The 21,968-nt window shown below is 47.5% G+C and overlaps 24 non-coding genes across 24 annotated transcripts; all 24 read right to left on the reverse strand.

Annotated features, from left to right (window-relative positions):
- Nucleotides 1-808: 808 nt before the first annotated feature.
- On the reverse strand, nucleotides 809-881 carry TRNAM-CAU (transfer RNA methionine (anticodon CAU)). Its single transcript has one exon. It is a non-coding gene; the product is annotated as a tRNA-Met (tRNA).
- Nucleotides 882-1,988: 1,107 nt separating this feature from the next.
- TRNAM-CAU (transfer RNA methionine (anticodon CAU)) lies at nucleotides 1,989-2,062 on the reverse strand. Its single transcript has one exon. It is a non-coding gene; the product is annotated as a tRNA-Met (tRNA).
- Nucleotides 2,063-2,462: 400 nt separating this feature from the next.
- Nucleotides 2,463-2,535, reverse strand: TRNAV-UAC (transfer RNA valine (anticodon UAC)). The gene has a single exon. It is a non-coding gene; the product is annotated as a tRNA-Val (tRNA).
- Nucleotides 2,536-2,699: 164 nt separating this feature from the next.
- On the reverse strand, nucleotides 2,700-2,772 carry TRNAV-UAC (transfer RNA valine (anticodon UAC)). Its single transcript has one exon. It is a non-coding gene; the product is annotated as a tRNA-Val (tRNA).
- A 164-nt stretch (nucleotides 2,773-2,936) lies between these two features.
- Nucleotides 2,937-3,009, reverse strand: TRNAM-CAU (transfer RNA methionine (anticodon CAU)). The gene has a single exon. It is a non-coding gene; the product is annotated as a tRNA-Met (tRNA).
- A 401-nt stretch (nucleotides 3,010-3,410) lies between these two features.
- Nucleotides 3,411-3,483, reverse strand: TRNAL-CAA (transfer RNA leucine (anticodon CAA)). The gene has a single exon. It is a non-coding gene; the product is annotated as a tRNA-Leu (tRNA).
- Nucleotides 3,484-4,351: 868 nt separating this feature from the next.
- TRNAM-CAU (transfer RNA methionine (anticodon CAU)) lies at nucleotides 4,352-4,424 on the reverse strand. The gene has a single exon. It is a non-coding gene; the product is annotated as a tRNA-Met (tRNA).
- A 1,107-nt stretch (nucleotides 4,425-5,531) lies between these two features.
- Nucleotides 5,532-5,605, reverse strand: TRNAM-CAU (transfer RNA methionine (anticodon CAU)). Its single transcript has one exon. It is a non-coding gene; the product is annotated as a tRNA-Met (tRNA).
- A 400-nt stretch (nucleotides 5,606-6,005) lies between these two features.
- TRNAV-UAC (transfer RNA valine (anticodon UAC)) lies at nucleotides 6,006-6,078 on the reverse strand. Its single transcript has one exon. It is a non-coding gene; the product is annotated as a tRNA-Val (tRNA).
- Nucleotides 6,079-6,242: 164 nt separating this feature from the next.
- TRNAV-UAC (transfer RNA valine (anticodon UAC)) lies at nucleotides 6,243-6,315 on the reverse strand. The gene has a single exon. It is a non-coding gene; the product is annotated as a tRNA-Val (tRNA).
- Nucleotides 6,316-6,479: 164 nt separating this feature from the next.
- TRNAM-CAU (transfer RNA methionine (anticodon CAU)) lies at nucleotides 6,480-6,552 on the reverse strand. Its single transcript has one exon. It is a non-coding gene; the product is annotated as a tRNA-Met (tRNA).
- Nucleotides 6,553-8,852: 2,300 nt separating this feature from the next.
- TRNAM-CAU (transfer RNA methionine (anticodon CAU)) lies at nucleotides 8,853-8,925 on the reverse strand. Its single transcript has one exon. It is a non-coding gene; the product is annotated as a tRNA-Met (tRNA).
- Nucleotides 8,926-9,089: 164 nt separating this feature from the next.
- TRNAL-CAA (transfer RNA leucine (anticodon CAA)) lies at nucleotides 9,090-9,162 on the reverse strand. The gene has a single exon. It is a non-coding gene; the product is annotated as a tRNA-Leu (tRNA).
- Nucleotides 9,163-10,978: 1,816 nt separating this feature from the next.
- TRNAI-GAU (transfer RNA isoleucine (anticodon GAU)) lies at nucleotides 10,979-11,051 on the reverse strand. Its single transcript has one exon. It is a non-coding gene; the product is annotated as a tRNA-Ile (tRNA).
- Nucleotides 11,052-11,215: 164 nt separating this feature from the next.
- Nucleotides 11,216-11,288, reverse strand: TRNAL-CAA (transfer RNA leucine (anticodon CAA)). Its single transcript has one exon. It is a non-coding gene; the product is annotated as a tRNA-Leu (tRNA).
- A 2,050-nt stretch (nucleotides 11,289-13,338) lies between these two features.
- TRNAM-CAU (transfer RNA methionine (anticodon CAU)) lies at nucleotides 13,339-13,411 on the reverse strand. Its single transcript has one exon. It is a non-coding gene; the product is annotated as a tRNA-Met (tRNA).
- Nucleotides 13,412-15,002: 1,591 nt separating this feature from the next.
- On the reverse strand, nucleotides 15,003-15,075 carry TRNAM-CAU (transfer RNA methionine (anticodon CAU)). Its single transcript has one exon. It is a non-coding gene; the product is annotated as a tRNA-Met (tRNA).
- Nucleotides 15,076-15,239: 164 nt separating this feature from the next.
- Nucleotides 15,240-15,312, reverse strand: TRNAL-CAA (transfer RNA leucine (anticodon CAA)). Its single transcript has one exon. It is a non-coding gene; the product is annotated as a tRNA-Leu (tRNA).
- A 398-nt stretch (nucleotides 15,313-15,710) lies between these two features.
- Nucleotides 15,711-15,783, reverse strand: TRNAM-CAU (transfer RNA methionine (anticodon CAU)). The gene has a single exon. It is a non-coding gene; the product is annotated as a tRNA-Met (tRNA).
- Nucleotides 15,784-17,374: 1,591 nt separating this feature from the next.
- Nucleotides 17,375-17,447, reverse strand: TRNAM-CAU (transfer RNA methionine (anticodon CAU)). Its single transcript has one exon. It is a non-coding gene; the product is annotated as a tRNA-Met (tRNA).
- A 164-nt stretch (nucleotides 17,448-17,611) lies between these two features.
- On the reverse strand, nucleotides 17,612-17,684 carry TRNAL-CAA (transfer RNA leucine (anticodon CAA)). Its single transcript has one exon. It is a non-coding gene; the product is annotated as a tRNA-Leu (tRNA).
- Nucleotides 17,685-19,264: 1,580 nt separating this feature from the next.
- Nucleotides 19,265-19,337, reverse strand: TRNAM-CAU (transfer RNA methionine (anticodon CAU)). Its single transcript has one exon. It is a non-coding gene; the product is annotated as a tRNA-Met (tRNA).
- Nucleotides 19,338-20,928: 1,591 nt separating this feature from the next.
- TRNAM-CAU (transfer RNA methionine (anticodon CAU)) lies at nucleotides 20,929-21,001 on the reverse strand. The gene has a single exon. It is a non-coding gene; the product is annotated as a tRNA-Met (tRNA).
- Nucleotides 21,002-21,165: 164 nt separating this feature from the next.
- Nucleotides 21,166-21,238, reverse strand: TRNAL-CAA (transfer RNA leucine (anticodon CAA)). Its single transcript has one exon. It is a non-coding gene; the product is annotated as a tRNA-Leu (tRNA).
- Between the last annotated feature and the right edge of the window lie 730 nt (nucleotides 21,239-21,968).

The raw sequence follows: 21,968 nt of genomic DNA on the forward strand, positions 1-21,968 counted from the left end.
AAAATAAGAAAACCAAGCAACAGTCATTCATTACTGCTCCAGACAGCGCACCCCTCACGACCTAATTAAACTCTCATAAGTAAACAAGAAAACGGCACCACCTTTGCCACGGGTGAGGATTGAACTCACGACCTTCAAATTATGAGACTGACGTGCGGCCTACTGCGCTACCGAGGCGGACAGGTGTCAATTCGAAACGCAACAGGTATCATTAGTTCTCAGATGTGTAAGGTGGAAAAGGTAAGAAAACCGAGCAACAGTCATTCATTACTGCTCCAGACACCGCACCCCTCACGACTAAATAAACTATCATAAGTAAACAAGAAAACGGCACCACCTTTGCCACGGGTGAGGATTGAACTCACGACCTTCAGATTATGAGACTGACGTGCTGCCTACTGCGCTACCGAGGCGGACAGGTGTCACTGGGAAACACAACCGGTATCATTAGTTCCCAAAAATTAAATTTCGAAAAAGAAAACCGAGCAACAGTCATTCATTACTGCTCCAGACAGCGCAATTCTCACGACCTAATTAAACTCTCAGAAGCAAACAAAAAAACTGCACCACCTTTGCCCCTGGTGAGGACTGAACTCACGACCTTCAGATTATGAGACTGACGTACTGCCTACTGCGCTACCGACGCGTACAGGTGTCACTGGGAAACGCAACCGGTATCATTAGTTCCCGCAAATGAAAGGTCGAAAAAGTAAGAAAACCAAGCAACAGTCATTCATTACTGCTCCAGACAGCGCACCCCTCACGACCTAATTATTTTCTCATAAGCAAACAAAAAACAGCACCGCTTTGCCCCGGGTGAGGTTCGAACTCACGACCTTCAGATTATGAGACTGACGCGCTGCCTACTGCGCTACCGAGGCGGACAGTTGTCGCCGGGAAACGCAACCGGGATCATTAGTTCCCACAAATTAAAGGTCGAAAAAGTAAGAAAACCGAGAACAGTCATTCATTAGCGCTCCAGACAGCGCAACCCTCACGACCCAAATAAACTCTCCTAAGCAAACAAAAAATCTGCGTCAACTTTGCCCCGGGTGAAGATTGAACTAACGACCTCCAGTATATGAGACTGACGCGCTACCTACTGCGCTACCGAGGCGGACAGATGTCACTAGGAAACACAACCGGTATCGATAGTTCCCAAAAAAAAGGTCGAAAAAATAAGAAAACCGAGCAACAGTCATTCATTACTGCTCCACACAGCGCACCCCTAACGACCTAATTAAACTCTCACAAGCAAACAAAAAATCTGTACCTCCTTTGCCCCGGTTGTGTATTGAACTCGCGACCTTCAGATTATGAGACTGACGCGCTGCCTACTGCGCTATCGAGGCGGAAAGGTGTCACTGGGAAACGCAACCGGGATCATTAGTTCCCGCAAATGAAAGGTCGAAAAAGGAAGAAAACCAAGCAACAGTCATTCATTACTGCTCCAGACAGCGCACCCCTCACGACCTAATTAAACTATCAAAGCAAACAAAAAAACTGCACCGCCTTCGCCCCGGGTTAGGATTGAACTCACGACCTTCAGATTATGAGACTGACGCACTGCCTACTGCGCTACCGAGGCAGACGGGGGTTCACTGGGAAACGCAACCGGTATCATTACTTCCTACAAATTATAAGTCGAAAAAGTAAGAAAACTGAGCAACAGCCATTCATTACTGCTCCACACAGCTCACCCCTAACGACCTAATTAAACTCTCACAAGCAAACAAAAAAGCTGTACCTCCTTTGCCCCGGTTGTGGATTGAACTCACGACCTTCAGATTATGAGACTGACGCGCTGCCTACTGCGCTATCGAGGCGGACAGGTGTCACTGGCAAACGCAACCGGGATCATTAGTTCCCACAAAAAAAGGTCGAAAAAGTAAGAAAACTGAGCAATAGTCGTTCATTACTGCTTCAGACAGCGCACCCCTCACGACCTAATTAAACTCTCATAAGCAAACAAAAAACTGCACCGCCTTTGCCCCGGGGTTAGGATTGAACTAACGACCTTCAGATTATGAGACTGACGCGCTGCCTACTGCGCTACCGAGGCAGACAGCGGTAACTGGGAGACGCAACCGGTGTCATTAGTTCCCACAAATTGAAGGGAGAAAAAATAAGAAAACCAAGCAACAGTCATTCATTACTGCTCCAGACAGCGCACCCCTTACGACCTAATTAAACTATCAAAGCAAACAAAAAAACTGCACCGCCTTCGCCCCGGGTTAGGATTGAACTCACGACCTTCAGATTATGAGACTGACGCACGGCCTACTGCGCTACCGAGGCAGACGGGGGTCACTGGGAAACGCAACCGGTATCATTAGTTCCTACAAATTATAAGTCGAAAAAGTAAGAAAACTGAGCAACAGCCATTCATTACTGCTCCACACAGCTCACCCCTCACGACCTAATTAAACTCTCAGAAGCAAACAAAGAAACTGCACCAACTTTGCCCCGGGTGAGGGTTGAACTCACGACCTTCAGATTGTAAGACTGATGCTCTGCCTACTGCGCTATCGAGGCAGACAGGTGTCACTGGGAAACGCAACTGGAATCATTAGTCCCCACAAATTAAAGGTCGAAAAAGTAAGAAAACTGAGCAACAGTCATTCAATACTGCTCCAGACAGCGCACCCCTCACGACCAAATTAAACTCTCAGAAGCAAACAAAGAAACTGCACCAACTTTGCCCCGGGTGAGGGTTGAACTCACGACCTTCAGATTGTAAGACTGATGCTCTGCCTACTGCGCTACCGAGGCGCACAGGTGTCACTGGGAAACGCAACCGGTATCATTAGTTCCCAGAAGTGTAAGTTCGAAAAGGTAAGAAAACCGAGCAACAGTCATTCAATACTGCTCCAGACACCGCACCCCTCACGACCTAAATAAACTCTCATAAGTAAACAAGAAAACGGCGCCACCTTTGCCACGGGTGAGGATTGAACTCACGACCTTCAGTATATGAGACTGACGCGCTACCTACTGCACTACCGAGGCGGACAGGTGTCACTGGGAAACACAACCGGTATCAATAGTTCCCACTAGTTAAAGGTCAAAAAAGTAAGAAAACTCAGCAACAGTCATTCATTACTGCTCCAGACAGCGCACCCCTCACGACCTAATTAAACTCTCATAAGCAAACAAAAAAACTGCACCGCCTTTGCCCCGGCTTAGGATTGAACTCACGACCTTCAGATTATGAGACTGACGCGCTGCCTACTGCGCTACCGAGGCGGACAGGTGTCACTGGGAAACGCAACCGGTATCATTAGTTCCCAGAAGTGTAAGGTCGAAAAGGTAAGAAAACCGAGCAACAGTCATTCATTACTGCTCCAGACAGCGCACCCCTCACGACCTAATTAAACTCTCATTAGCAAACAAAACATCTGCACCGCTTTTGCCCCGGGTGAGGATTGAACTCGCGACCTTCAGATTTTGACACTGACGTGCTGCCTACTGCACTATCGAGGCAGACAGCGGTAACTGGGAGACGCAACCGGTGTCATTAGTTCCCACAAATTGAAGGTCGAAAAAATAAGAAAACCAAGCAACAGTCATTCATTACTGCTCCAGACAGCGCACCCCTCACGACCTAATTAAACTCTCATAAGTAAACAAGAAAACGGCACCACCTTTGCCACGGGTGAGGATTGAACTCACGACCTTCAAATTATGAGACTGACGTGCGGCCTACTGCGCTACCGAGGCGGACAGGTGTCAATTCGAAACGCAACAGGTATCATTAGTTCTCAGATGTGTAAGGTGGAAAAGGTAAGAAAACCGAGCAACAGTCATTCATTACTGCTCCAGACACCGCACCCCTCACGACTAAATAAACTATCATAAGTAAACAAGAAAACGGCACCACCTTTGCCACGGGTGAGGATTGAACTCACGACCTTCAGATTATGAGACTGACGTGCTGCCTACTGCGCTACCGAGGCGGACAGGTGTCACTGGGAAACACAACCGGTATCATTAGTTCCCAAAAATTAAATTTCGAAAAAGAAAACCGAGCAACAGTCATTCATTACTGCTCCAGACAGCGCAATTCTCACGACCTAATTAAACTCTCAGAAGCAAACAAAAAAACTGCACCACCTTTGCCCCTGGTGAGGACTGAACTCACGACCTTCAGATTATGAGACTGACGTACTGCCTACTGCGCTACCGACGCGTACAGGTGTCACTGGGAAACGCAACCGGTATCATTAGTTCCCGCAAATGAAAGGTCGAAAAAGTAAGAAAACCAAGCAACAGTCATTCATTACTGCTCCAGACAGCGCACCCCTCACGACCTAATTATTTTCTCATAAGCAAACAAAAAACAGCACCGCTTTGCCCCGGGTGAGGTTCGAACTCACGACCTTCAGATTATGAGACTGACGCGCTGCCTACTGCGCTACCGAGGCGGACAGTTGTCGCCGGGAAACGCAACCGGGATCATTAGTTCCCACAAATTAAAGGTCGAAAAAGTAAGAAAACCGAGAACAGTCATTCATTACTGCTCCAGACAGCGCAACCCTCACGACCCAAATAAACTCTCCTAAGCAAACAAAAAATCTGCGTCAACTTTGCCCCGGGTGAAGATTGAACTAACGACCTCCAGTATATGAGACTGACGCGCTACCTACTGCGCTACCGAGGCGGACAGATGTCACTAGGAAACACAACCGGTATCGATAGTTCCCAAAAAAAAGGTCGAAAAAATAAGAAAACCGAGCAACAGTCATTCATTACTGCTCCACACAGCGCACCCCTAACGACCTAATTAAACTCTCACAAGCAAACAAAAAATCTGTACCTCCTTTGCCCCGGTTGTGTATTGAACTCGCGACCTTCAGATTATGAGACTGACGCGCTGCCTACTGCGCTATCGAGGCGGAAAGGTGTCACTGGGAAACGCAACCGGGATCATTAGTTCCCGCAAATGAAAGGTCGAAAAAGGAAGAAAACCAAGCAACAGTCATTCATTACTGCTCCAGACAGCGCACCCCTCACGACCTAATTAAACTATCAAAGCAAACAAAAAAACTGCACCGCCTTCGCCCCGGGTTAGGATTGAACTCACGACCTTCAGATTATGAGACTGACGCACTGCCTACTGCGCTACCGAGGCAGACGGGGGTTCACTGGGAAACGCAACCGGTATCATTACTTCCTACAAATTATAAGTCGAAAAAGTAAGAAAACTGAGCAACAGCCATTCATTACTGCTCCACACAGCTCACCCCTAACGACCTAATTAAACTCTCACAAGCAAACAAAAAAGCTGTACCTCCTTTGCCCCGGTTGTGGATTGAACTCACGACCTTCAGATTATGAGACTGACGCGCTGCCTACTGCGCTATCGAGGCGGACAGGTGTCACTGGCAAACGCAACCGGGATCATTAGTTCCCACAAAAAAAGGTCGAAAAAGTAAGAAAACTGAGCAATAGTCGTTCATTACTGCTTCAGACAGCGCACCCCTCACGACCTAATTAAACTCTCATAAGCAAACAAAAAACTGCACCGCCTTTGCCCCGGGGTTAGGATTGAACTAACGACCTTCAGATTATGAGACTGACGCGCTGCCTACTGCGCTACCGAGGCAGACAGCGGTAACTGGGAGACGCAACCGGTGTCATTAGTTCCCACAAATTGAAGGGAGAAAAAATAAGAAAACCAAGCAACAGTCATTCATTACTGCTCCAGACAGCGCACCCCTTACGACCTAATTAAACTATCAAAGCAAACAAAAAAACTGCACCGCCTTCGCCCCGGGTTAGGATTGAACTCACGACCTTCAGATTATGAGACTGACGCACGGCCTACTGCGCTACCGAGGCAGACGGGGGTCACTGGGAAACGCAACCGGTATCATTAGTTCCTACAAATTATAAGTCGAAAAAGTAAGAAAACTGAGCAACAGCCATTCATTACTGCTCCACACAGCTCACCCCTCACGACCTAATTAAACTCTCAGAAGCAAACAAAGAAACTGCACCAACTTTGCCCCGGGTGAGGGTTGAACTCACGACCTTCAGATTGTAAGACTGATGCTCTGCCTACTGCGCTATCGAGGCAGACAGGTGTCACTGGGAAACGCAACTGGAATCATTAGTCCCCACAAATTAAAGGTCGAAAAAGTAAGAAAACTGAGCAACAGTCATTCAATACTGCTCCAGACAGCGCACCCCTCACGACCAAATTAAACTCTCAGAAGCAAACAAAGAAACTGCACCAACTTTGCCCCGGGTGAGGGTTGAACTCACGACCTTCAGATTGTAAGACTGATGCTCTGCCTACTGCGCTACCGAGGCGCACAGGTGTCACTGGGAAACGCAACCGGTATCATTAGTTCCCAGAAGTGTAAGTTCGAAAAGGTAAGAAAACCGAGCAACAGTCATTCAATACTGCTCCAGACACCGCACCCCTCACGACCTAAATAAACTCTCATAAGTAAACAAGAAAACGGCGCCACCTTTGCCACGGGTGAGGATTGAACTCACGACCTTCAGTATATGAGACTGACGCGCTACCTACTGCACTACCGAGGCGGACAGGTGTCACTGGGAAACACAACCGGTATCAATAGTTCCCACTAGTTAAAGGTCAAAAAAGTAAGAAAACTCAGCAACAGTCATTCATTACTGCTCCAGACAGCGCACCCCTCACGACCTAATTAAACTCTCATAAGCAAACAAAAAAACTGCACCGCCTTTGCCCCGGCTTAGGATTGAACTCACGACCTTCAGATTATGAGACTGACGCGCTGCCTACTGCGCTACCGAGGCAGACAGCGGTAACTGGGAGACGCAACCGGTGTCATTAGTTCCCACAAATTGAAGGTCGAAAGAATAAGAAAACAAGCAACAGTCATTCATTACTGCTCCAGACAGCGCACCCCTCACGACCTAATTAAACTCTCATTAGCAAACAAAAAACTGCACCACCTTTGCCCCTGGTTAGGTTTTAACTCACGACCTTCACATTATGAGACTGACGCGCTGCCTACTGCGCTGCCGAGGCGGACAGGGGTCACTGGGAAACAACCGTTATCGATAGTTTCCACAAAAAATAAAGGTGAAAAAAGTAAGAAAACCGAGCAACAGTCATTCAATACTGCTCCAGACAGTGCACTCCTCATGACCTAATTAAACTCTCATAAGCAAACAAAACATCTGCACCGCTTTTGCCCCGGGTGAGGATTGAACTCGCGACCTTCAGATTTTGACACTGACGTGCTGCCTACTGCGCTATCGAGGCGGACAGGTGTCACTGGGAAACGCAACCAGGATCATTAGTTCCCACAAATTAAAGGTCGAAAAAGTAAGAAAACCGAGCAACAGTCATTCATTACTGCTCCCGACAGCGCACCCCTCACGACCTAATTAAACTCTCATAAGCAAACAAAAAAACTGCACCGCCTTTGCCTCGGGTGAGGATGGAACTCACGACCTTCAGGTTATGAGACTTGCGCGCTACCTACTGCGCTACCGAGGTGGACAGGTGTCACTGGGAAACGCAACCGCTATCATTAGTCCCCAGAAGTGTAAGGTCGAAAAGGTAAGAAAATTGAGCAACAGTCATTCATTACTGCTCCAGACAGCGCACCCTTCACGGCTTATTTAAACTCTCATAAGCAAACAAAAAAACTGCACCGCCTTTGCCCCGGGTCAGGATTAACTCACGACCTTCAGATTATGAGACTGACGCACTGCCTACTGCGCTACCGAGGCAGACAGCGGTAACTGGTAGACGCAACCGGTGTCATTAGTTCCCACAAATTGAAGGTCGAAAAAATAAGAAAACCAAGCAACAGTCATTCATTACTGCTCCAGACAGCGCACACCTCACGACCTAATTAAACTCTCATTAGCAAACAAAAAACTGCACCACCTTTGCCCCTGGTGAGGTTTGAACTCACGACTTTCACATTATGAGACTTTATGAGACTGACGCGCTGCCCACTGCGCTACCGAGGCGGAGAGGGGTCAATGGGAAACGCAACCGGGATCATTAATTCCCACAAATTAAAGGTCAAAAAAGTAAGAAAACCGAGAACAGTCAATCATTACTGCTCCAGACGGCGCAACCCTCACGACCCAATTAAACTCTCATAAGCAAACAAAAAATCTGCTCCAACTTCCCCGGGTGAAGATTGAACTCACGACCTTCAGTATATGAGACTGACGCGCTACCTACTGCGCTACCAAGGCGGACAGATGTCACTGGGAAACACAACCGGTATCGATAGTTCCCACAAATTCAAGGTCGAAAAAATAAGAAAACCGAGCAACAGTCATTCATTACTGCTCCACACAGCGCACCCCTAACGACCTAATTAAACTCTCACAAGCAAACAAAAAATCTGTACCTTCTTTGCCCCGGGTGTGGATTGAACTCACGACCTTCAGATTATGAGACTGACGCGCTGCCTACTGCGCTATCTAGGCGGAGAGGTGTCACTAGAAAACGCAACCGGGATCATTAGTTCCCACAAACTAAAGGCCGAAAAAGTAAGAAAACCGACCAACAGTCATTCATTACTGCTCCAGACAGCCCACCCCTCGCGACCTAATTAAACTATCATAAGCAAACAAAAAAACTGCACCGCCTTTGCCCCGGGTGAGGATTGAACTCACGACCTTCAGATTATGACACTGACACGCTGCCTACTGCGCTATCTAGGCGGACAGGTGTCACTGGAAAACGCAACCGGGATCATTAGTTCCCACAATTTAAAGGCCGAAAAACTAAGAAAACCGAGCAACAGTCATTCATTACTGTTCCAGACAGCGCACCCCTCACGACCTAATTAATCTATCATAAGCAAACAAAAAAACTGCACCGCCTTTGCCCCAGGTTAGGATTGAACTCACGACCTTCAGATTATGAGACTGACGCGCTGCCTACTGCGCTACCGAGGCGGACAGGTGTCACTGGGAAACGCAACCGGTATCATTAGTTCCCAGAAGTGTAAGGTCGAAAAGGTAAGAAAACCGAGCAACAGTCATTCATTACTGCTCCAGACAGCGCACCCCTCACGACCTAATTAAACTCTCATTAGCAAACAAAACATCTGCACCGCTTTTGCCCCGGGTGAGGATTGAACTCGCGACCTTCAGATTTTGACACTGACGTGCTGCCTACTGCACTATCGAGGCGGACAGGTGTCACTGGGAAACGCAACCAGGATCATTAGTTCCCACAAATTAAAGGTCGAAAAAGTAAGAAAACCGAGCAACAGTCATTCATTACTGCTCCCGACAGCGCACCCCTCACGACCTAATTAAACTCTCATAAGCAAACAAAAAAACTGCACCGCCTTTGCCTCGGGTGAGGATTGAACTCACGACCTTCAGGTTATGAGACTTGCGCGATACCTACTGCGCTACCGAGGCGGACAGGTGTCACTGGGAAACGCAACCAGGATCATTAGTTCCCACAAATTAAAGGTCGAAAAAGTAAGAAAACCGAGCAACAGTCATTCATTACTGCTCCCGACAGCGCACCCCTCACGACCTAATTAAACTCTCATAAGCAAACAAAAAAACTGCACCGCCTTTGCCTCGGGTGAGGATTGACCTCACGACCTTCAGTATATGAGACTGACGCGCTATCTACTGCACTACCGAGGCGGACAGGTGTCACTGGGAAACACAACCGGTATCAATAGTTCCCACAAGTTAAAGGTCGAAAAAGTAAGAAAACTCAGCAACAGTCATTCATTACTGCTGCAGACAGCGCACCCTTCACGACTTATTTAAACTCTTATAAGCAAACAAAAAAACTGCACCGCCTTTGCCCCGGGTTAGGATTAACTCACGACCTTCAGATTATGAGACTGACGCACTGCCTACTGCGCTACCGAGGCAGACAGCGGTAACTGGGAGACGCAACCGGTGTCATTAGTTCCCACAAATTGAAGGTCGAAAAAATAAGAAAACCAAGCAACAGTCATTCATTACTGCTCCAGACAGCGCACACCTCACGACCTAATTAAACTCTCATTAGCAAACAAAAAACGGCACCACCTTTGCCCCTGGTGAGGTTTGAACTCACGACCTTCACATTATGAGACTGACGCGCTGCCCACTGCGCTACCGAGGCGGAGAGGGGTCAATGGGAAACACAATCGTTTTCGATAGTTTCCACAAATTAAAGGTGGAAAAAATAAGAAAACCGAGCAATAGTCATTCATTACTGCTCCAGACAGTGCACCCCTCATGACCTAATTATTCTTTCATAAGCAAACAAAAAACTGCACCTCTTTGCCCCGGGTGAGGTTCGAACTCACGACCTTCAGATTATGAGACGGACGCGATGCCTACTGCGCTACCGAGGCGGACAGTTGTCACTGGGAAACGCAACCGGGATCATTAGTTCCCACAAATTAAAGGTCAAAAAAGTAAGAAAACCGAGAACAGTCAATCATTACTGCTCCAGACAGCGCAACCCTCACGACCCAATGAAAGTCTCATAAGCAAACAAAAAATCTGCTCCAACTTCCCCGGGTGAAGATTGAACTCACGACCTTCAGTATATGAGACTCACGCGCTACCTACTTCGCTACCAAGGCGGACAGATGTCACTGGGAAACACAACCTGTATCGATAGTTCCCACAAATTCAAGGTCGAAAAAACAAGAAAACCGAGCAACAGTCATTCATTACTGCTCCACACAGCGCACCCCTCATGACCTAATTAAACTATCATAAGCAAACAAAAAAACTGCACCGCCTTTGCCCCGGGTGAGGACTGAACTCACGACCTTCAGATTATGACACTGACACGCTGCCTACTGCGCTATCTAGGCGGACAGGTGTCACTGGAAAACGCAACCGGGATCATTAGTTCCCACAAATTAAAGGCCGAAAAACTAAGAAAACCGAGCAACAGTCATTCATTACTGCTCCAGACAGCGCACCCCTCACGACCTAATTATTCTCTCATAAGCAAACAAAAAAACTGCACCGCCTTGGCCCTGGGTTAGGATTGAACTCACGACCTTCAGATTATCAGACTGACGCGCTGCCTACTGCGCTACCGAGGCAGACAGCGGTAACTGGGAGACGCAACCGGTGTCATTAGTTCCCACAAATTGAAGGTCGAAAAAATAAGAAAACCAAGCAACAGTCATTCATTACTGCTCCAGACAGCGCACCCCTCACGACCTAATTAAACTCTCATTAGCAAACAAAACATCTGCACCGCTTTTGCCCCGGGTGAGGATTGAACTCGCGACCTTCAGATTTTGACACTGACGTGCTGCCTACTGCACTATCGAGGCGGACAGGTGTCACTGGGAAACGCAACCAGGATCATTAGTTCCACACAAATTAAAGGTCAAAAAAGTAAGAAAACCGAGAACAGTCAATCATTACTGCTCAAGACGGCGCAACCCTCACGACCCAATTAAACTCTCATAAGCAAACAAAAAATATGCTCCAACTTCCCCGGGTGAAGATTGAACTCACGACCTTCAGTATATGAGACTGAGGCGCTACCTACTGCGCTACCAAGGCGGACAGATGTCACTGGGAAACACAACCGGTATCGATAGTTCCCACAAATTCAAGGTCGAAAAAATAAGAAAACCGAGCAACAGTCATTCATTACTGCTCCACACAGCGCACCCCTAACGACCTAATTAGACTCTCACAAGCAAACAAAAAATCTGTACCTTCTTTGCCCCGGGTGTGGATTGAACTCACGACCTTCAGATTATGAGACTGACGCGCTGCCTACTGCGCTATCTAGGCGGACAGGTATCACTAGAAAACGCAACCGGGATCCTTAGTTCCCACAAACTAAAGGCCGAAAAAGTAAGAAAACCGAGCAACAGTCATTCATTACTGCTCCAGACAGCAAACCCCTCGCGACCTAATTAAACTATCATAAGCAAACAAAAAAACTGCACCGCCTTTGCCCCGGGTGAGGATTGAACTCACGACCTTCCGATTATGACACTGACACGCTGCCTACTGCGCTATCTAGGCGGACAGGTGTCACTGAAAAACGCAACCGGGATCATTAGTTCCCACAATTTAAAGGCCGAAAAACTGAGAAAACCGAGCAACAGTCATTCATTACTGTTCCAGACAGCGCACCCCTCACGACCTAAATAAACTCTCATAAGTAAACAAGAAAACGGCACCACCTTTGCCACGGGTGAGGATTGACCTCACGACCTTCAGTATATGAGACTGACGCGCTATCTACTGCACTACCGAGGCGGACAGGTGTCACTGGGAAACACAACCGGTATCAATAGTTCCCACAAGTTAAAGGTCGAAAAAGTAAGAAAACTCAGCAACAGCCATTCATTACTGCTGCAGACAGCGCACCCTTCACGACTTATTTAAACTCTCATAAGCAAACAAAAAAACTGCACCGCCTTTGCCCCGGGTTAGGATTAACTCACGACCTTCAGATTATGAAACTGACGCACTGCCTACTGCGCTACCGAGGCAGACTGCGGTAACTGGGAGACGCAACCGGTGTCATTAGTTCCCACAAATTGAAGGTCGAAAAAAGAAGAAAACCAAGCAACAGTCATTCATTACTGCTCCAGACAGCGCACACCTCACGACCTAATTAAACTCTCATTAGCAAACAAAAAACTGCACCACCTTTGCCCCTGGTGAGGTTTGAACTCACGACCTTCACATTATGAGACTGACGCGCTGCCCACTGCGCTACCGAGGCGGAGAGGGGTCACTGGGAAACACAACCATTTTCGATAGTTTCCACAAATAAAGGTGGAAAAAATAAGAAAACCGAGCAATAGTCATCCATTACTGCTCCAGACAGTGCACCCCTCATGACCTAATTATTTTTTCATAAGCAAACAAAAAACTGCACCTCTTTGCCCCGGGTGAGGTTCGAACTCACGACCTTCAGATTATGAGACGGCCGCGCTGCCTACTGCGCTACCGAGGCGGACAGTTGTCACTGGGAAACGCAACCGGGATGATTAGTTCCCACAATTTAAAGGTCAAAAAAGTAAGAAAACCGAGAACAGTCAATCATTACTGCTCCAGACAGCGCAACCCTCACGACCCAATGAAACTCTCATAAGCAAACAAAAAATCTGCTCCAACTTCCCCGGGTGAAGATTGAACTCACGACCTTCAGTATATGAGACTCCCGCGCTACCTACTTCGCTACCAAGGCGGACAGATGTCACTGGGAAACACAACCTGTATCGATAGTTCCCACAAATTCAAGGTCGAAAAAACAAGAAAACCAAGCAACAGTCATTCATTACTGCTCCACACAGCGCACCCCTCACGACCTAATTAAACTATCATAAGCAAACAAAAAAACTGCACCGCCTTTGCCCCGGGTTAGGATTGAACTCACGACCTTCAGATTATGAGACTGACGCGCTGCCTACTGCGCTACCGAGGCAGACGGGGGTCACTTGGAAACGCAACCGGTATCATTAGTTCCCACAAATTATAAGTCGAAAAAGTAAGAAAACTGAGCAACAGCCATTCATTACTGCTCCACACAGCGCACCCCTAACGGCCTAATTAAACTCTCACAAGCAAACAAAAAATCTTTACCTCCTTTGCCCCGGTTGTGGATTGAACTCACGACCTTCAGGTTATGACACTGACGCGCTGCCTACTGCGCTACCGAGGCGGACAGGTGTCACTGGGAAACGCAACCGGTATCATTAGTTCCCAGAAGTGTAAGTTCGAAAAGGTAAGAAAATTGAGCAACAGTCATTCATTACTGCTCCAGACAGCGCACCCTTCACGGCTTATTTAAACTCTCATAAGCAAACAAAAAAACTGCACCGCCTTTGCCCCGGGTCAGGATTAACTCACGACCTTCAGATTATGAGACTGACGCACTGCCTACTGCGCTACCGAGGCAGACAGCGGTAACTGGTAGACGCAACCGGTGTCATTAGTTCCCACAAATTGAAGGTCGAAAAAATAAGAAAACCAAGCAACAGTCATTCATTACTGCTCCAGACAGCGCACACCTCACGACCTAATTAAACTCTCATTAGCAAACAAAAAACTGCACCACCTTTGCCCCTGGTGAGGTTTGAACTCACGACTTTCACATTATGAGACTTTATGAGACTGACGCGCTGCCCACTGCGCTACCGAGGCGGAGAGGGGTCAATGGGAAACGCAACCGGGATCATTAATTCCCACAAATTAAAGGTCAAAAAAGTAAGAAAACCGAGAACAGTCAATCATTACTGCTCCAGACGGCGCAACCCTCACGACCCAATTAAACTCTCATAAGCAAACAAAAAATCTGCTCCAACTTCCCCGGGTGAAGATTGAACTCACGACCTTCAGTATATGAGACTGACGCGCTACCTACTGCGCTACCAAGGCGGACAGATGTCACTGGGAAACACAACCGGTATCGATAGTTCCCACAAATTCAAGGTCGAAAAAATAAGAAAACCGAGCAACAGTCATTCATTACTGCTCCACACAGCGCACCCCTAACGACCTAATTAAACTCTCACAAGCAAACAAAAAATCTGTACCTTCTTTGCCCCGGGTGTGGATTGAACTCACGACCTTCAGATTATGAGACTGACGCGCTGCCTACTGCGCTATCTAGGCGGAGAGGTGTCACTAGAAAACGCAACCGGGATCATTAGTTCCCACAAACTAAAGGCCGAAAAAGTAAGAAAACCGACCAACAGTCATTCATTACTGCTCCAGACAGCCCACCCCTCGCGACCTAATTAAACTATCATAAGCAAACAAAAAAACTGCACCGCCTTTGCCCCGGGTGAGGATTGAACTCACGACCTTCAGATTATGACACTGACACGCTGCCTACTGCGCTATCTAGGCGGACAGGTGTCACTGGAAAACGCAACCGGGATCATTAGTTCCCACAATTTAAAGGCCGAAAAACTAAGAAAACCGAGCAACAGTCATTCATTACTGTTCCAGACAGCGCACCCCTCACGACCTAATTAATCTATCATAAGCAAACAAAAAAACTGCACCGCCTTTGCCCCAGGTTAGGATTGAACTCACGACCTTCAGATTATGAGACTGACGCGCTGCCTACTGCGCTACCGAGGCGGACAGGTGTCACTGGGAAACGCAACCGGTATCATTAGTTCCCAGAAGTGTAAGGTCGAAAAGGTAAGAAAACCGAGCAACAGTCATTCATTACTGCTCCAGACAGCGCACCCCTCACGACCTAATTAAACTCTCATTAGCAAACAAAACATCTGCACCGCTTTTGCCCCGGGTGAGGATTGAACTCGCGACCTTCAGATTTTGACACTGACGTGCTGCCTACTGCACTATCGAGGCGGACAGGTGTCACTGGGAAACGCAACCAGGATCATTAGTTCCCACAATTTAAAGGTCAAAAAAGTAAGAAAACCGAGAACAGTCAATCATTACTGCTCCAGACAGCGCAACCCTCACGACCCAATGAAACTCTCATAAGCAAACAAAAAATCTGCTCCAACTTCCCCGGGTGAAGATTGAACTCACGACCTTCAGTATATGAGACTCCCGCGCTACCTACTTCGCTACCAAGGCGGACAGATGTCACTGGGAAACACAACCTGTATCGATAGTTCCCACAAATTCAAGGTCGAAAAAACAAGAAAACCAAGCAACAGTCATTCATTACTGCTCCACACAGCGCACCCCTCACGACCTAATTAAACTATCATAAGCAAACAAAAAAACTGCACCGCCTTTGCCCCGGGTTAGGATTGAACTCACGACCTTCAGATTATGAGACTGACGCGCTGCCTACTGCGCTACCGAGGCAGACGGGGGTCACTTGGAAACGCAACCGGTATCATTAGTTCCCACAAATTATAAGTCGAAAAAGTAAGAAAACTGAGCAACAGCCATTCATTACTGCTCCACACAGCGCACCCCTAACGGCCTAATTAAACTCTCACAAGCAAACAAAAAATCTTTACCTCCTTTGCCCCGGTTGTGGATTGAACTCACGACCTTCAGGTTATGACACTGACGCGCTGCCTACTGCGCTACCGAGGCGGACAGGTGTCACTGGGAAACGCAACCGGTATCATTAGTTCCCAGAAGTGTAAGTTCGAAAAGGTAAGAAAATTGAGCAACAGTCATTCATTACTGCTCCAGACAGCGCACCCTTCACGGCTTATTTAAACTCTCATAAGCAAACAAAAAAACTGCACCGCCTTTGCCCCGGGTCAGGATTAACTCACGACCTTCAGATTATGAGACTGACGCACTGCCTACTGCGCTACCGAGGCAGACAGCGGTAACTGGTAGACGCAACCGGTGTCATTAGTTCCCACAAATTGAAGGTCGAAAAAATAAGAAAACCAAGCAACAGTCATTCATTACTGCTCCAGACAGCGCACACCTCACGACCTAATTAAACTCTCATTAGCAAACAAAAAACTGCACCACCTTTGCCCCTGGTGAGGTTTGAACTCACGACTTTCACATTATGAGACTTTATGAGACTGACGCGCTGCCCACTGCGCTACCGAGGCGGAGAGGGGTCAATGGGAAACGCAACCGGGATCATTAATTCCCACAAATTAAAGGTCAAAAAAGTAAGAAAACCGAGAACAGTCAATCATTACTGCTCCAGACGGCGCAACCCTCACGACCCAATTAAACTCTCATAAGCAAACAAAAAATCTGCTCCAACTTCCCCGGGTGAAGATTGAACTCACGACCTTCAGTATATGAGACTGACGCGCTACCTACTGCGCTACCAAGGCGGACAGATGTCACTGGGAAACACAACCGGTATCGATAGTTCCCACAAATTCAAGGTCGAAAAAATAAGAAAACCGAGCAACAGTCATTCATTACTGCTCCACACAGCGCACCCCTAACGACCTAATTAAACTCTCACAAGCAAACAAAAAATCTGTACCTTCTTTGCCCCGGGTGTGGATTGAACTCACGACCTTCAGATTATGAGACTGACGCGCTGCCTACTGCGCTATCTAGGCGGAGAGGTGTCACTAGAAAACGCAACCGGGATCATTAGTTCCCACAAACTAAAGGCCGAAAAAGTAAGAAAACCGACCAACAGTCATTCATTACTGCTCCAGACAGCCCACCCCTCGCGACCTAATTAAACTATCATAAGCAAACAAAAAAACTGCACCGCCTTTGCCCCGGGTGAGGATTGAACTCACGACCTTCAGATTATGACACTGACACGCTGCCTACTGCGCTATCTAGGCGGACAGGTGTCACTGGAAAACGCAACCGGGATCATTAGTTCCCACAATTTAAAGGCCGAAAAACTAAGAAAACCGAGCAACAGTCATTCATTACTGTTCCAGACAGCGCACCCCTCACGACCTAATTAATCTATCATAAGCAAACAAAAAAACTGCACCGCCTTTGCCCCAGGTTAGGATTGAACTCACGACCTTCAGATTATGAGACTGACGCGCTGCCTACTGCGCTACCGAGGCGGACAGGTGTCACTGGGAAACGCAACCGGTATCATTAGTTCCCAGAAGTGTAAGATCGAAAAGGTAAGAAAACCGAGCAACAGTCATTCATTACTGCTCCAGACAGCGCACCCCTCACGACCTAATTAAACTCTCATTAGCAAACAAAACATCTGCACCGCTTTTGCCCCGGGTGAGGATTGAACTCGCGACCTTCAGATTTTGACACTGACGTGCTGCCTACTGCACTATCGAGGCGGACAGGTGTCACTGGGAAACGCAACCAGGATCATTAGTTCCCACAAATTAAAGGTCGAAAAAGTAAGAAAACCGAGCAACAGTCATTCATTACTGCTCCCGACAGCGCACCCCTCACGACCTAATTAAACTCTCATAAGCAAACAAAAAAACTGCACCGCCTTTGCCTCGGGTGAGGATTGAACTCACGACCTTCAGGTTATGAGACTTGCGCGATACCTACTGCGCTACCGAGGCGGACAGGTGTCACTGGGAAACGCAACCAGGATCATTAGTTCCCACAAATTAAAGGTCGAAAAAGTAAGAAAACCGAGCAACAGTCATTCATTACTGCTCCCGACAGCGCACCCCTCACGACCTAATTAAACTCTCATAAGCAAACAAAAAAACTGCACCGCCTTTGCCTCGGGTGAGGATTGACCTCACGACCTTCAGTATATGAGACTGACGCGCTATCTACTGCACTACCGAGGCGGACAGGTGTCACTGGGAAACACAACCGGTATCAATAGTTCCCACAAGTTAAAGGTCGAAAAAGTAAGAAAACTCAGCAACAGTCATTCATTACTGCTGCAGACAGCGCACCCTTCACGACTTATTTAAACTCTTATAAGCAAACAAAAAAACTGCACCGCCTTTGCCCCGGGTTAGGATTAACTCACGACCTTCAGATTATGAGACTGACGCACTGCCTACTGCGCTACCGAGGCAGACAGCGGTAACTGGGAGACGCAACCGGTGTCATTAGTTCCCACAAATTGAAGGTCGAAAAAATAAGAAAACCAAGCAACAGTCATTCATTACTGCTCCAGACAGCGCACACCTCACGACCTAATTAAACTCTCATTAGCAAACAAAAAACGGCACCACCTTTGCCCCTGGTGAGGTTTGAACTCACGACCTTCACATTATGAGACTGACGCGCTGCCCACTGCGCTACCGAGGCGGAGAGGGGTCAATGGGAAACACAATCGTTTTCGATAGTTTCCACAAATTAAAGGTGGAAAAAATAAGAAAACCGAGCAATAGTCATTCATTACTGCTCCAGACAGTGCACCCCTCATGACCTAATTATTCTTTCATAAGCAAACAAAAAACTGCACCTCTTTGCCCCGGGTGAGGTTCGAACTCACGACCTTCAGATTATGAGACGGACGCGATGCCTACTGCGCTACCGAGGCGGACAGTTGTCACTGGGAAACGCAACCGGTATCGATAGTTCCCACAAATTCAAGGTCGAAAAAATAAGAAAACCGAGCAACAGTCATTCATTACTGCTCCACACAGCGCAACCCTCACGACCCAATGAAACTCTCATAAGCAAACAAAAAATCTGCTCCAACTTCCCCGGGTGAAGATTGAACTCACGACCTTCAGTATATGAGACTCCCGCGCTACCTACTTCGCTACCAAGGCGGACAGATGTCACTGGGAAACACAACCTGTATCGATAGTTCCCACAAATTCAAGGTCGAAAAAACAAGAAAACCAAGCAACAGTCATTCATTACTGCTCCACACAGCGCACCCCTCACGACCTAATTAAACTATCATAAGCAAACAAAAAAACTGCACCGCCTTTGCCCCGGGTTAGGATTGAACTCACGACCTTCAGATTATGAGACTGACGCGCTGCCTACTGCGCTACCGAGGCAGACGGGGGTCACTTGGAAACGCAACCGGTATCATTAGTTCCCACAAATTATAAGTCGAAAAAGTAAGAAAACTGAGCAACAGCCATTCATTACTGCTCCACACAGCGCACCCCTAACGGCCTAATTAAACTCTCACAAGCAAACAAAAAATCTTTACCTCCTTTGCCCCGGTTGTGGATTGAACTCACGACCTTCAGGTTATGACACTGACGCGCTGCCTACTGCGCTACCGAGGCGGACAGGTGTCACTGGGAAACGCAACCGGTATCATTAGTTCCCAGAAGTGTAAGTTCGAAAAGGTAAGAAAATTGAGCAACAGTCATTCATTACTGCTCCAGACAGCGCACCCTTCACGGCTTATTTAAACTCTCATAAGCAAACAAAAAAACTGCACCGCCTTTGCCCCGGGTCAGGATTAACTCACGACCTTCAGATTATGAGACTGACGCACTGCCTACTGCGCTACCGAGGCAGACAGCGGTAACTGGTAGACGCAACCGGTGTCATTAGTTCCCACAAATTGAAGGTCGAAAAAATAAGAAAACCAAGCAACAGTCATTCATTACTGCTCCAGACAGCGCACACCTCACGACCTAATTAAACTCTCATTAGCAAACAAAAAACTGCACCACCTTTGCCCCTGGTGAGGTTTGAACTCACGACTTTCACATTATGAGACTTTATGAGACTGACGCGCTGCCCACTGCGCTACCGAGGCGGAGAGGGGTCAATGGGAAACGCAACCGGGATCATTAATTCCCACAAATTAAAGGTCAAAAAAGTAAGAAAACCGAGAACAGTCAATCATTACTGCTCCAGACGGCGCAACCCTCACGACCCAATTAAACTCTCATAAGCAAACAAAAAATCTGCTCCAACTTCCCCGGGTGAAGATTGAACTCACGACCTTCAGTATATGAGACTGACGCGCTACCTACTGCGCTACCAAGGCGGACAGATGTCACTGGGAAACACAACCGGTATCGATAGTTCCCACAAATTCAAGGTCGAAAAAATAAGAAAACCGAGCAACAGTCATTCATTACTGCTCCACACAGCGCACCCCTAACGACCTAATTAAACTCTCACAAGCAAACAAAAAATCTGTACCTTCTTTGCCCCGGGTGTGGATTGAACTCACGACCTTCAGATTATGAGACTGACGCGCTGCCTACTGCGCTATCTAGGCGGAGAGGTGTCACTAGAAAACGCAACCGGGATCATTAGTTCCCACAAACTAAAGGCCGAAAAAGTAAGAAAACCGACCAACAGTCATTCATTACTGCTCCAGACAGCCCACCCCTCGCGACCTAATTAAACTATCATAAGCAAACAAAAAAACTGCACCGCCTTTGCCCCGGGTGAGGATTGAACTCACGACCTTCAGATTATGACACTGACACGCTGCCTACTGCGCTATCTAGGCGGACAGGTGTCACTGGAAAACGCAACCGGGATCATTAGTTCCCACAATTTAAAGGCCGAAAAACTAAGAAAACCGAGCAACAGTCATTCATTACTGTTCCAGACAGCGCACCCCTCACGACCTAATTAATCTATCATAAGCAAACAAAAAAACTGCACCGCCTTTGCCCCAGGTTAGGATTGAACTCACGACCTTCAGATTATGAGACTGACGCGCTGCCTACTGCGCTACCGAGGCGGACAGGTGTCACTGGGAAACGCAACCGGTATCATTAGTTCCCAGAAGTGTAAGATCGAAAAGGTAAGAAAACCGAGCAACAGTCATTCATTACTGCTCCAGACAGCGCACCCCTCACGACCTAATTAAACTCTCATTAGCAAACAAAACATCTGCACCGCTTTTGCCCCGGGTGAGGATTGAACTCGCGACCTTCAGATTTTGACACTGACGTGCTGCCTACTGCACTATCGAGGCGGACAGGTGTCACTGGGAAACGCAACCAGGATCATTAGTTCCCACAAATTAAAGGTCGAAAAAGTAAGAAAACCGAGCAACAGTCATTCATTACTGCTCCCGACAGCGCACCCCTCACGACCTAATTAAACTCTCATAAGCAAACAAAAAAACTGCACCGCCTTTGCCTCGGGTGAGGATTGAACTCACGACCTTCAGGTTATGAGACTTGCGCGATACCTACTGCGCTACCGAGGCGGACAGGTGTCACTGGGAAACGCAACCAGGATCATTAGTTCCCACAAATTAAAGGTCGAAAAAGTAAGAAAACCGAGCAACAGTCATTCATTACTGCTCCCGACAGCGCACCCCTCACGACCTAATTAAACTCTCATAAGCAAACAAAAAAACTGCACCGCCTTTGCCTCGGGTGAGGATTGACCTCACGACCTTCAGTATATGAGACTGACGCGCTATCTACTGCACTACCGAGGCGGACAGGTGTCACTGGGAAACACAACCGGTATCAATAGTTCCCACAAGTTAAAGGTCGAAAAAGTAAGAAAACTCAGCAACAGTCATTCATTACTGCTGCAGACAGCGCACCCTTCACGACTTATTTAAACTCTTATAAGCAAACAAAAAAACTGCACCGCCTTTGCCCCGGGTTAGGATTAACTCACGACCTTCAGATTATGAGACTGACGCACTGCCTACTGCGCTACCGAGGCAGACAGCGGTAACTGGGAGA

Source organism: Rhipicephalus microplus, chromosome 3, assembly GCF_043290135.1.
Source record: "Rhipicephalus microplus isolate Deutch F79 chromosome 3, USDA_Rmic, whole genome shotgun sequence".
NCBI classification, from domain to species: domain Eukaryota; kingdom Metazoa; phylum Arthropoda; class Arachnida; order Ixodida; family Ixodidae; genus Rhipicephalus; species Rhipicephalus microplus.